Here is a 12,349-nt window from a genome sequence, read left to right as displayed (position 1 = left end):
TCGCTTCTGTAAATTACATTTTGGCCCAAATTTAGAAATATATCCTCTGAGAGAAGGCAGGTCACCACCCCTTCTCCACCAGGTTTGGGAAAAATAAATTTTCCTCGAAGGAAAGTGAAAGAGATAAAAATTATTTATTTAACAAACACACGGGAAAAGGAAAATAATGCTAAATAATAAAATCTTTTGCTGTGGAGGAAAAACCTGGGAAAGTGTTAGAGTCCTCCCTTTGGTCTCCTCGGAGCTGGGGCTTGGCCCAGGACCAGGCCCTCTGTGCCCGGTGGAAAGTCCTCCCGATGTGCTCTGATGCTGAAGCAGTCCAGTAGAAAAGGGAGAAAATCTGAAATTCCAGGGAAGGGAAAAAAATAGTTCAACTCAGTCTCTCTCTCCAGAGAAAAAAAGAAACTGAACAACTGGCCAAAAGCTGACTGGAAAGCAGCAAGCTGGGTGCTTCCTCGCTTCCTTGCCACAGCTGAAGGGAAAAAAAGTTGCTGTGTGACCTTGAACAAGCTGCAAACTACTTTGAGAAAGTTTTGCTCAGTTTTTCCTTCCCCCTCTCAAGCTCAGTTTAAAGGCATAGAAAGGCACAAGAATTAATTCTGGGCATAGGGCAGCGATATGGGATACACATCATAAAGTCACCCTAAGACAACCTCCGTGACCAACTGTTGTGGTTTAACCCCAGCCAGCAACTGATCCATGCAGCCACTCCTCCCCAGTGGGATGGGGGAGAAAATCAGAAGAGTTAAAGAGAGAAAACTTGAGGGTTGAGATAAAGACAGTTTAATAATAAGGAAAAGGAAAAAATAGCAGAGAGAAAAATAAAACCCAAGAAAGATAAGTGATGCAAATGAAAACTGCTCACCAACTTCCCCATGCCCAGACAGTCCCTGAGCAGCAGTACCCCCACCAACCTTCCCCCTAGTTTTATTGCTGAGCACAAGCCATATGGTCTGAAATATCCCTTCTGATCAGTTGGGGTCAGCTGTCCCAGCTGTCCCACTCAACTTCTTATGCACCCCCAGCTTACTCACTGGTGAGGCAGAGTTCATGACATCTGTGATCACATGCTGCACAGTCAATTTTGCAAAAATAATTTAGTAAATCAGAAAAAGCAACTTGTTTGCTAAACTCTGAAATACAGTATAGTTTTGTTGAAGAGTAAAAATATTTTATTAACACTCCCATAAGAAATTACATTGGTGCTATTGTCAAAAGGCTTGGAGAGAAGCAACTTGGAATTAGATTTTGGTTGCAGAATTTTCAAATTCCTCAGGTCCCGTGGCATGCTGTGGCAAGAAAGCACTGTGCTGCCTTCAGATCCATGGGTGTGGTTCAAAGGTAGCTCCTAGTACTGATGCCATGAAATTTTTTGCCTTTTCTTTTATACCCGTTATACCTTTGTATAACTTCTGTATTCCTAGTGCTTTTTGCCTACATTCTTGGACTTGTTTGTCAAGCTAAGAGACTAAACATTTTAGAAGCTTCATAGCTAGGGATAAGTGTGCCCCAGACCCCAAGGTCCTCTCCAGAACACATTCTGTAAACTAAGATAGAACCATCCAGGGGAAGGCTCCTTGGGGAGGGGGGCTCACTTGAGTCTCTCATTGGGGAATCTTGGATAGATCTGCTAATTAGTAACACCTATAATGTTATACCCGATCTTTTGTGGGGGGCATTTTTTGCGGGGTGCATCTCGATGCATATGACCTGGACGTGTGCACCTAAGGATCCTTAAATACCAAGGTAAAATCCCTTTTCCTTTTCTAACCGTGTATGACCCTTGATTTTAAGACCAAGAAAAGGCATCAGTTGCTGGCGACCACGAAGGGACCCTAAAGACCTTGAAACTCAGTCTTGGGTTGGAACACATCTTGCTTTGCCCCTCTCTTTGCCGGCAAATTACAGAGGGGCCGGAGCCACAATCTAAGACTGTGACCAGGACTTTAGGATCCAGCACAGAAAGGCAGAAGCACGGAAAGAGGTGACTGAAAAGGGGATCGATATTAAGGAGATTGTGCTAGCACTAGGGAAGGAGATCTCCAAGGGGGTTGGAAAGGTTGGGGGTAGAGAAGCCCACGAAAGGGGAAAGCTTAAACTTTTCCCCTGCAAACTGTGGAAAGGAGGGGACGCCTTCCGTAGAGTCCACAAGAGCCCAGAGGCTGCACTTTACGCAACTGCAGGAGTGTCTCAGAGGTTGGTTGGTTAGTTGGTTGGTTGGTTGGGACGTCGGGAAGTTGTGGGTTCGAATCCTGTTGAGACCAGATTTTCACGCGCGTGCATTTACTGTTTGCTAAAACTAGTTGCTTTTTAGTATTTCAAAGTGCTGTTTTGAAGTGTTTGTGTAGTAAGCTAGATAAACTGCCCGGGAAATCGGAATTCTGAAGCCAGACTGCAGGCTGAATTCCGGAGCTAAGAGCTTCCCTCTGGCTGAGTTTTTCTGTCTGTGAGCAAACATGGGTGGTGTTTTTTCAGATGAAAATGAAAAAATCCCTCCTAACAGCCCATTGGAATTGATAATAAAACACTGGAAATGGCTGACAGAGCGAAAAACTACTTTGGACACCCGAGAATTGATCAGACTGTCCACACGGGTTTGGCCGACTTTAAAATTAAGTCAAGGAAATTGGCCTCATTATGGGAGTTTGGAAAGTAACATCATTACTGACCTGATGGTTGAACTGAGATCACTACGTAGCTTTGATGAACTAAGATATGCAGAACTTTTTACTATGTATTTGAACAGGGAAGAAGCATATGTAGTAGACAAAAGTAATATGGAAATGACTTTGAGGAGGAGAAAGGGAAAGAAAAAGTCACAACAAGCTAGCTCGTATACTAATACGTACAGAGAAATCGATATGACAGATCTAGATATGGTGGGGCGGGATGGGCGGGGATCTCCCCCCCCTGTTCAACCGACGGGGCAGCCCGCACAGGTGGGGGTAGGGGACAGAGGAATGGGGCAGCCGATGGGAGTAGGGGTGGGGGGTGGGGGAGCGGCGGCTCCGCTTCCGCCGCCACCGCCGCCGCTGCCTCCGCTGGCGGGGCAGCCCGCACAGGTGGGGGTGGGGGCAGAGAGTGGGGAGGGGGTGGCTCCACCGCCTCTGTCACCGCCTCCGCTGTCTCCGCCAGTGCCCAAGCGGGGGCAGGGAGGAGAGCGAGCGGCCAGCTCCAAGCCAGCGGAACGGCGCAGGGCCTCCCCGCCCCCGGCCTTGCCAGGGGCGGAGGGTGGGCACGGAGGTGGGAGAGATGTGGGTATGCCACCGCCCCCTGACCGCCCCGGAGGCGGAGAAGGGGCAGGCATGCCACCGCCCCCTGACCGCCCCGGAGGTGGAGAAAGTGCAGACTGGCCACCATCCCCTGACTTTTCCAGAGGCAGAGACGGGGAAGGGGGAGGGGCGGGCTGGCCACCTTTCCCCGAGTACCCTGAACACAGAAGTGAAGGCAGAAATGGACACGGGCAATTGCGGTGGCATTCCCCGGTACGGAGAACCACTGGTTTCCAAGACAGAGACAGGAGGAGACGCTTGCTCTCCTCACCCTGCGTCGTGGCCAACGTTAAAGCTGAGGGCAGATGGGATGGCCCCGACCCAGGCGCCTCTTGCGGAGCTAGGGATGGGAGAAGCTGCTTGCAGCCCCTGCCTCCCTACCCCTCCACTGCCGCAAAGAGCGAGACAGTTCCTGATCAACATTCGGCTGGAACAATCTTTAAAACCAATGAAGCAATTTCAATTAAAAGCAAACAGGATGATTCCGATACAGATGGTTCTCACGGGGAGGGTGGTAGAAGAAGGGGCAGGATAGCCCGAGAAGCTATGAAAGCAGTCAGTCCAGTCGCTAAACACACAAGGTCCAAAGCAGATAAAGGGGGGGAGGAAGAACTTGCATTAGAAGCACCTCTGAGACAGGCTGTGGGAAATGAAGGAGTCATTTATATAAAGACATAGTTTTCCCTTGGAGAATTACAGCAGTGGAAAAACTCAATTGGGAAGTACAGGGACAACCAAGAGAGAGTAGCTATGCATGTAGAAATGGCCATAAAAGCCCAAAACCCAGATTGGGGTGATCTAAATGTTAGGCTAGATGAATTATTGGATAAAACAGAGGGAGAAATGGTCAACAAAGCTGCTATATCTGCTATAGAAACTCAAATTGCAACTGGGAGTCTCCAAGAGTCAGTTAATGACATCTATGCCCTAGCAAACCCTGGCTGGGATCCCAATGTCCCAGAACAGATGGAAAAGCTGACGGGATACTGTTGGAGAATGGTTAGAGGATCAGGGACATAGATTATTGATAAAACCAGATCAATAAAAAAGCCTGCAAGCAAAGGCCTGCATGAGAAAAAGCCTCCATGAGAAAATGCCTGTGTGAGAAACAGGCCTGAGAACCAAAAGGGAGTTTTTAGGAGGTACAGTGCTGTTCTGATAAAGATGTGCTGACCATGAGAAGGGAGGAAAATCTTTGATCTCTCAAGACAAAACATAAATAATAGAAGCTTGCCAAATGTAGTCTTTTATCTAACCCAATTATGTAGAAGTAAGAATGCGCTTTTGTAAGTTTAAACTTATTAAAGAACTGATAAGCGTGTATTCAATACTATATAAGTGCCTCTGTATTGCTAATAAACGATTATCAATCACTGTCGCGGGTTGGGTTTGTAACCGGGCGTAACACCAATTTCGTGTAGTGGTTTGGCCCAAAATACTCATTACTGTTTATCTTCTGTGAGATAAGAATTAGGAGAAACGCAAAGCAGGCACCAAACTTGAAAGAATATAAAGAAGTTTATTAACAGACCTAAAAGAAGGAAAAAAAATTATATCACCTTCAGAACTCTCCTCCTCCCCCCACCTTCCTCCCTTCTCCCACTGACAATGTAAAAAGACAACCCTTAAGATGTTCAGTCTGTTTACCACTTCCATAATAACCTTGTTCAGTCCATTTAGAAAGAGAAGTCTCTTCTTGCTCATGCTATGAAAACATTATCACAACGAGACAGCCGCCCACTTCCAAATATTGTTCAGTCCATTTAGGAAGAGGAGTCTCTGCTCGCATGTGAGTCCCTTCCCCCGACTTGCAGCTTTTCTCACAACTGCTTTCGAGGGTCCGCTCTTGAAGTTTTTTGGGGTACAATTTTAAAGTTGAGCCATTCAGAAACAAAGAAACAGAGGCCCTTCTCCTTCCCTGGGAGCAAAGGGTCTTCCTCATCTTCGTCTTTAGGACTGTCTCTGGGAGCATCTCTAGGAACTGAGGTTTTCTCCTTTCCCATTTGGAGCAAAAGTCCTCATCTGGTTCATCTCTCTCTGTCCAAACTTCTCATGAAATTACAGCTGCGTCAGCATCTGCCTATCTCAGCGCAGGTGCTTTTGCTTACGAGTTGAACGCTCCACCCCCCATATCTTCATGAAATTACAACGGGATACTCTGATATATCATAGCTTCACAACAGAATTTCAGCTTTAAGCATCTCCTCTCTCTCTTCCCTCAGGTTTTCAGCTCTTCACAGCAATAAAAGGGTTAATCTCACCTCGGCCTTGCAGCTTTGCAGCTGGAATGTTGAATTTTTCTTATCGCAGTGGAGAGGGGGGAGAGCCAAGCTGCTCTGGCTGCCCACGGCAAGGCAGTGGAGGGGGGGGGGGGTTCCATGGCTGGAACAGGTCCACCAACTCCAGGATGGCCATGGCCTGGCCTGGTCTGGCCCAAGCAGGGCCTGCCCGGGCCCGCTGGCCCCCACACGGGGCCCGCAGGCATCTGTCCCAGCACCGGAAACGAGAGAGAGAGCTTGGGCGGGAAGTTTGTCTATTCTTAAGTGTGTATCACAGAGGCGGTCACAACTTTAAGTGGCCTAAAGAATTGTCCATATTCAAACTGGCCAGCTGATAGGTTCTATCAGGTCCCAGAGGAAACTGTAAGCACCCCTTAGCAAGGGCATCCCTTCCGGGACTATGCTTGCTAACCTATGACATTCACATTGATTGTCTGCATGTCTTCCCCCACCGGAAAGTCAGGAATTTTGGCGCCCGAGCAGAGACTGGGACTTCGTTCTCTTGACTAGGCGGGAGGCTGAAGAGGCACCGATAAGCAGCGATCGGACGGCAAAACATCAGCAGCTGCAGGCAAGCGTCTGATCCGTGCCTGGACTGACCTACAGAGGGGTCCGCCATTTCGGCTGACAAGGGCTAAACCTGGGAAAAGGTTGCACAACTCCTGTCGACAGGGATGCGGTAGGACGCAGATATGGAAACAGAGGTGACCCTTGATTTATTTTTACGCTTTTTAGAAAAGCAGGGAGTTAAAGAAGTAAACCTTTGTAAGGAACTAGATGATCCAAGATCGTTCAAAAAGAAAGCTAAAGAAGCAAAAGTTCTCAGCTTAACCTGGAGAGCAGTAACTGGCACTCTTGCAGAGATGAAAACAGAGAGGACAGTGGCCGCAGCCTCCATAGAGGCTTTAGAGAGTAGCAGCTCCGAGAAAGGAACAGATGGGGGTCTTACGGAGCGGCGGCCAGAGACCAGAGCAGAGTCCAGGGTAGCACGGTTCTTCGGGCTGGCCACGAGAAAACCGATTAAAGGCACAGCAGCACCCGTCCGCTCACTGCAGGAGTTGCTGAACTCAGCAGGGCAGGATGTTATCCATCCAACGTCTGGGAGAGAAATGGCCGCAAACGCGGAAGTAGAGCCGCCCGACCCAGGGGGCGGGGCACAGGCGGGCCAAGGAGACACAGGCAGTCCTGGTGCACGGCTGAAAGCAGCAGAGCAGACGTGCGGTCCTAACTCCCGGCCAAAAGCAGCAGAGCGCAACCCCCCCTGCCGAACAACAAAGTAACGGCCAGCTGCGAAGCGGCTTCTGTGGTTTCGTCGCCTGCAGAGCCAGAGCCAGCCAGGGCTGCCAGGAGTCAGCCCTAAAAGGGGGAGAAGCACCAAGAAATGATACAAGAAGTAATCAAAAAGCTTGCTGACTTATCTACACTAAGCATTTTGCAGTCTATCTTTACAGCAGATGTCCTGTGTCCAAATGATTGCATCAGCATTGCATAACTGTTGTTAACCCCTTCACAGTTCCTGCTCTGGGAATGAATGTGGAAACAGCTAGCACAAGAAGAAGCTAGCAAACATCAAGGCAACACACAAGACCCACTGTATGCACTCCAAGATGACATGCTAACTGGGAGCGGAGCTTATGGGGCGACAGTAACACAGCTGACCATGCCCATAGTCATTCATCAGTTGTCACAGACTTTTGCCCACAAAGCCTTGTTGTCAGCAGCCTTAAAGGATGCAACTGAGCTTACTGAAGAGCTCCAAGAGCAAATGTTCTGAACACTTGCCTTTAAAAATGCTAATAGGCAAACTAAGACAATTCTTGCTACGCTGCCCCAAGGAGCAGGTGCAGACGAGATGCTCACACGTACTAGCCGGTGCAGAACAGTCATCTCAAACAGCTGCTTTTACTGCAACGCTGCAGAATGTCCTGCAACAACAGGGACAAGTCATCGCCGCAGCACTGACCAGAGAGGTGCCCAGCAAGTGGTGCCATGTTATGCATACAAGACCCCGAAGCAAGAAGGCGCAGTCAGCATCAGCTCCTGAGGAAGTGACGCCACTACTTCAACAGCTGGAACTTTGAGACCTCCGTCCCGAGATGCCTTGGGAGAGGCTGCAGACGTGGCTGAGTGAGGGTGTTACAGTGGGGATGCTGTAACATGCCTATATCAAACCAGGAGTCCCGTGGAAAAGAAATATATATATAGACGGATTCTTGATAGATGTTTCAGAGATGTTTATTTCTCCAGCCGCATGGCCAGGGCTCTGCCGAGGAACTGTTACAGTCAGGACCCGAGGTCCTTTCCCGTGCAGGGAAACACAAACCAACCAGTGGGGAATGAGGCTGACCAGGGGCAGGGAAACCCTGTGCCTCCCTCAGGGCTCCCAGGGCTACATGGCGGGGGGAGGGACCCCGACATTTCACCCGTTTTATTTTAATAAAAGGAGAATGAAGACAACTGGATAACCATAACAAGAACAGTTTCAAAACAAAACAAGCCACCCTCCTGAGTCTTTAAATGTCCAAACAGATTCTGTGGAACATCTTAGAGCTGACAGAAGGGAGACAGAACTCTGTGGACATGCCTGTGGGGAAACTGAGGCAGGAGAGGGTTCAATCTCTTCCCTCCCCCTTTTCATTCCCCCATCGGCATCGGAGAGGAATTGTAGGGAAATGGACTTGTATAAGGAAGCCATGGGGTGAAAAACGGATTAGGAATAAACTGGGGATAGGGTAAACTTAGGAAAGGGTTCATATTGGGTATAGGGTAAAAGGGGAAATTAGGCTGTGGGTAGGGAAATTGCTGGAATGGATATTGTTTATAATTTTGTGCATAACGGCTGCCTTTGACGGGAATACCTCCAGGCCCAGTAACATTTGCTGCTTGTAAACCCTTCTTTCCTTTCACTATATCAAATTGAACAGCTTCCCCATCTCCTACACTTTGCAGGTAATTTTTAGGGTTATTCCTTTTAATGGCAGTTCTATGGATGAATAAATCTTCCCCTGTATCATCTCGTGTTATAAATCCATAGTTGTTTTTTACATTGTACCATTTCACAGTTCCTGTGACTTTCGTTGCTAGAACTTCTCCTATCACGTGCTTGCGTGTTTGTCGTGGGTGCCGGTCCCGCGTGGCTGCCGTGACGTCTCGGTCAGGCCCCCGCGTTGCGGCTGCTCTGTGCTCTCTGCGCGGCCCCGCTCCGGCGCGTGTCTGGGCTCTGCGCGGCCCCACGCTGCCATCCCCGCTGGCTCCGTGCCCTGTGAGTGGTTCCACTCCGCAAACTCCACGCTGCTTTGAGAGCGGCCCCGTTTCGGCTTGACGCTGCGCTGCGCAGCTTCTCGTGTCGCCGTGGAAACCGCCGCTTCTCCCTCCACAGGGCTCTCTGAGCCGTATGCTCAGAGTGGGCTTCCACGCTGAGCCCCGGTTCCTGCCTGCTCATGGCCCACGACACCGGTGGTGCCTGCGGCATCGCTCCCTCACTCGCGGTCGCATGGCTGGGGACCCCGAGACAGGGATGGGGTCCGCGATAAGGCGCGCGCTCCCAAGGGGGCCGGGCGCATCCAGCACAGGCACCTCCGCTGTCACGGCTGCAGTCATGTGCTCCCGGGATGGCGGCCGCGCGGTCTCGGCCACGGGAGAAGTATGATCTTCTGCTTTAGGGGTAATGGGACCATACAAATGCTCCTGAAGAGCTTCACTGATTATAAAGGATGCACAGAGAGCTTCTATCGCTAGCCCATCCCTTAGCTTATCGCAGATCTCGTTCCAAAAACACCCCTCACAAGATCCAGGAGGTTCGATATCAAAAAGTAAGTCTCGAGAAATATAGGAGAAGCTTTTGAAAAGCCAGATAAAAAAGTGTTCAAGATCTCCCGGTTGCATTACTTTTTTGTTTTGTTGTTCAAGGATTCCTTTTACTTCTAGATACATTTTTTTCTGTAGCTCAGAGAGCCCCATTTCCCACGATTCTTCCATAGTTTAGATATGGAATAGCAAAACAAAACCAAGAAGAGGAATCCAAAGTTTCTAGGGTTTACTCACACAAATCAGTCGCTTAGGGATCAGGGATCGTTCTGCCCGCATTCCTCCACCATTTTGTTACAGTGGGGATGCTGTAACACGCCTATATCAAACCAGGAGTCCCGTGGAAAAGAAATATATATATAGACGGATTCTTGATAGATGTTTCAGAGATGTTTATTTCTCCAGCCACATGGTCGGGCTCTGCTGAGGAACTGCTACAGTCAGGACCCGAGGTCCTTTCCCGCGCAGGGAAACACAAACCAACCAGTGGGGAACGAGGCTGACCAGGGGCAGGGAAACCCCGTGCCTCCCTCAGGGCTCCCAGGGCTACATGGCGGAGGGAGGGACCCCGACATGAGGGAGCTGAGGACTTGCCTGATCCACCACTCTCCGTAGCAGGAGAAATAGCAAGACGCTGGGGCGAATGTAACAGATGCCCTAGGTGGTTGCTAGTGACTTGTGGTTGGTGTCGGGGAACCCTCTCCAAAGGCAAAACTAAGGAGAGTTGCATAAATTTTTAGGTATAGCATCAGACACAGAAATAGAGTAGGAAATTGTTTTTTGACTGTCTTGAGACAAGAGCATTAGTGGACATTTTCAATCAGCTGTCCGCCCATTTAGATTGAATTAAAGCAGACAATTTGTCTAGCATTTATGTTTTTACCTGGCGCTTTAGCAGCCAGAGCTTATGCTATTTTGCATAAACTTGCTTGCTGGGAGAGGGATAAGTTAAACATAACTTCGCAGATGCATGGTGAGTTAAGCGTAGATGTTATTAGTGTTAGACATACAATATTACAAAATTAAGCAGCCATTGATTTTCTACTATTAGCTCACAGCCACGGCTGTGAAGAGTTCTAAGGTATGTGCTGTATGAATCTTTCTGACCACTCTGTCCTGATTCACAAGCAGATAAGTGAGTTACATCAATTAACCACCTAATTACAGAAAGAAGATGGTCTTGCCTTAGAAGAATAGTTAAAGTTACTAGGTTTAGGACCATGGCTAGTTTCACTCATGCAGCATTTGATTACTGTAGGACTAGTAATATTATTAATAATAGTGTGCTTACCTTGCCTATGCCAATGCTTGCAAAAGATGATATACAAAGTTACTACATCTGTAGCCAATCAAGTATTGCTTGTACAAAAAGAAAAAGGGGGAATTGTTGGAGAATGGTTAGAGGATCAGGGACATGGATTATTGATAAAACCAGATCAATAAAAAAGCCTGCAAGCAAAGGCCTGCATGAGAAAAAGCCTCCATGAGAAAATGCCTGTGTGAGAAACAGGCCTGAGAACCAAAAGGGAGTTTTTAGGAGGTACAGTGCTGTTCTGATAAAGATGTGCTGACCATGAGAAAGGAGGAAAATCTTTGATCTCTCAAGACAAAAAATAAATAATACAAGCTTGCCAAATGTAGTCTTTTATCTAACCCAATTATGTAGAAGTAAGAATGCGCTTTTGTAAGTTTAAACTTATTAAAGAACCGATAAGCGTGTATTCAATACTATATAAGTGCCTCTGTATTGCTAATAAACGAAGCTTGCATTATCGATCACATTGATTGTCTGCATGTCTTCCCCTGCCGGAAAGTTAGCAAGATACCAGAAATGGGTGGTTGTTGAGTTAATAACATATTCTGTGTTAAATACTTTAAAAGGTAAACTGAGTCAAGACACTGTGAATGTGATTGGAGCTACAGGGGTAAGTGAAACAAGGCCTTTTCTCCAACCTTTAAAATTTAAATTGGGAAAACACTGGGTCACTCACCAATTCCTGTATATGCCAAATTCCCCAATGCCATTATTGGGCAGAGATTTATTGGAAAAATTGGAAACAGAAATTAAGCCTTCCAAGGAAGGGGGAGTGAAAGTTATAATCCCAGAATCTAAAATTATCAAAGCACCTGCTATACTGTGGATGGTATCTTTTCAGCTTTATACCGGCTAGCGCTTGTATATCAATGCCTTAGAAAGCCTCGAGCAACCCAGAGAGTCAGCACAGGCGATCTAGCACTTTAATAGCTCTAAAATCGGTACCTGTATCAGCTGCAGAGCAAATACCATCAGCAGAAGCAAAGAGGGAGAAATATAGCTCCCTGCCCGCTCAATTTCCTGCAGTTAGAAGCCTCAAAAAAGGAGAGAGACATCTACAGATGTTCACAGGAAAAGCTGAACCGAGAGAGGGCGGAGCCTCCCCTCGACTATCCTTTATTCGAAGAAGGGGGAAGGGGAGGACTGGGGGCGGACCCGGGGTGAGCGGCCAATCAGACACTGCTGAAGAGTTTGAGTTACATATGGTTTTGCCCGCGCTTCAAACAAAGGAGCTAGGAGCATGTGGCAGGAACACGTGTCTTTGGGAGGGGGAGGGGAAGCTCAGAACAGGCAGCAACACTATACTTGTACAGGAATGCCATGGAAAAATTCCCAAAGAAGTTGAAGAAGCGGTCATTCAAATAGTGTGGGCCAATGATTCTCCTGGGAGATCCAAAAAAGCTGAACCTGTGAGTATCACACTCAAAGCAGGGGCTACACCAGTAAGGCAAAGACAACATCCTCTGAAATTAGAAGCTCGCAAGGGATTAGTACCTGTGATTGAAAAGTTTCTCAAATTGGGGTTGTTAGTGGAATGTGAATCCAGGTACAACACACCAATCTTGCCAGTAAAGAAAGCTGATGGTAAAAGCTACAGGTTGGTACAGGATTTGAGAGAAATCAACAAGATAACAGAGGACATACACCCAGTGGTAGCGAATCCCTACACACTTTTG

Source organism: Aphelocoma coerulescens (assembly GCF_041296385.1).
Source record: "Aphelocoma coerulescens isolate FSJ_1873_10779 chromosome W unlocalized genomic scaffold, UR_Acoe_1.0 ChrW_unloc_scaf_2, whole genome shotgun sequence".
Classification (NCBI taxonomy): domain Eukaryota; kingdom Metazoa; phylum Chordata; class Aves; order Passeriformes; family Corvidae; genus Aphelocoma; species Aphelocoma coerulescens.
This window is presented reverse-complemented; position numbering follows the sequence as displayed.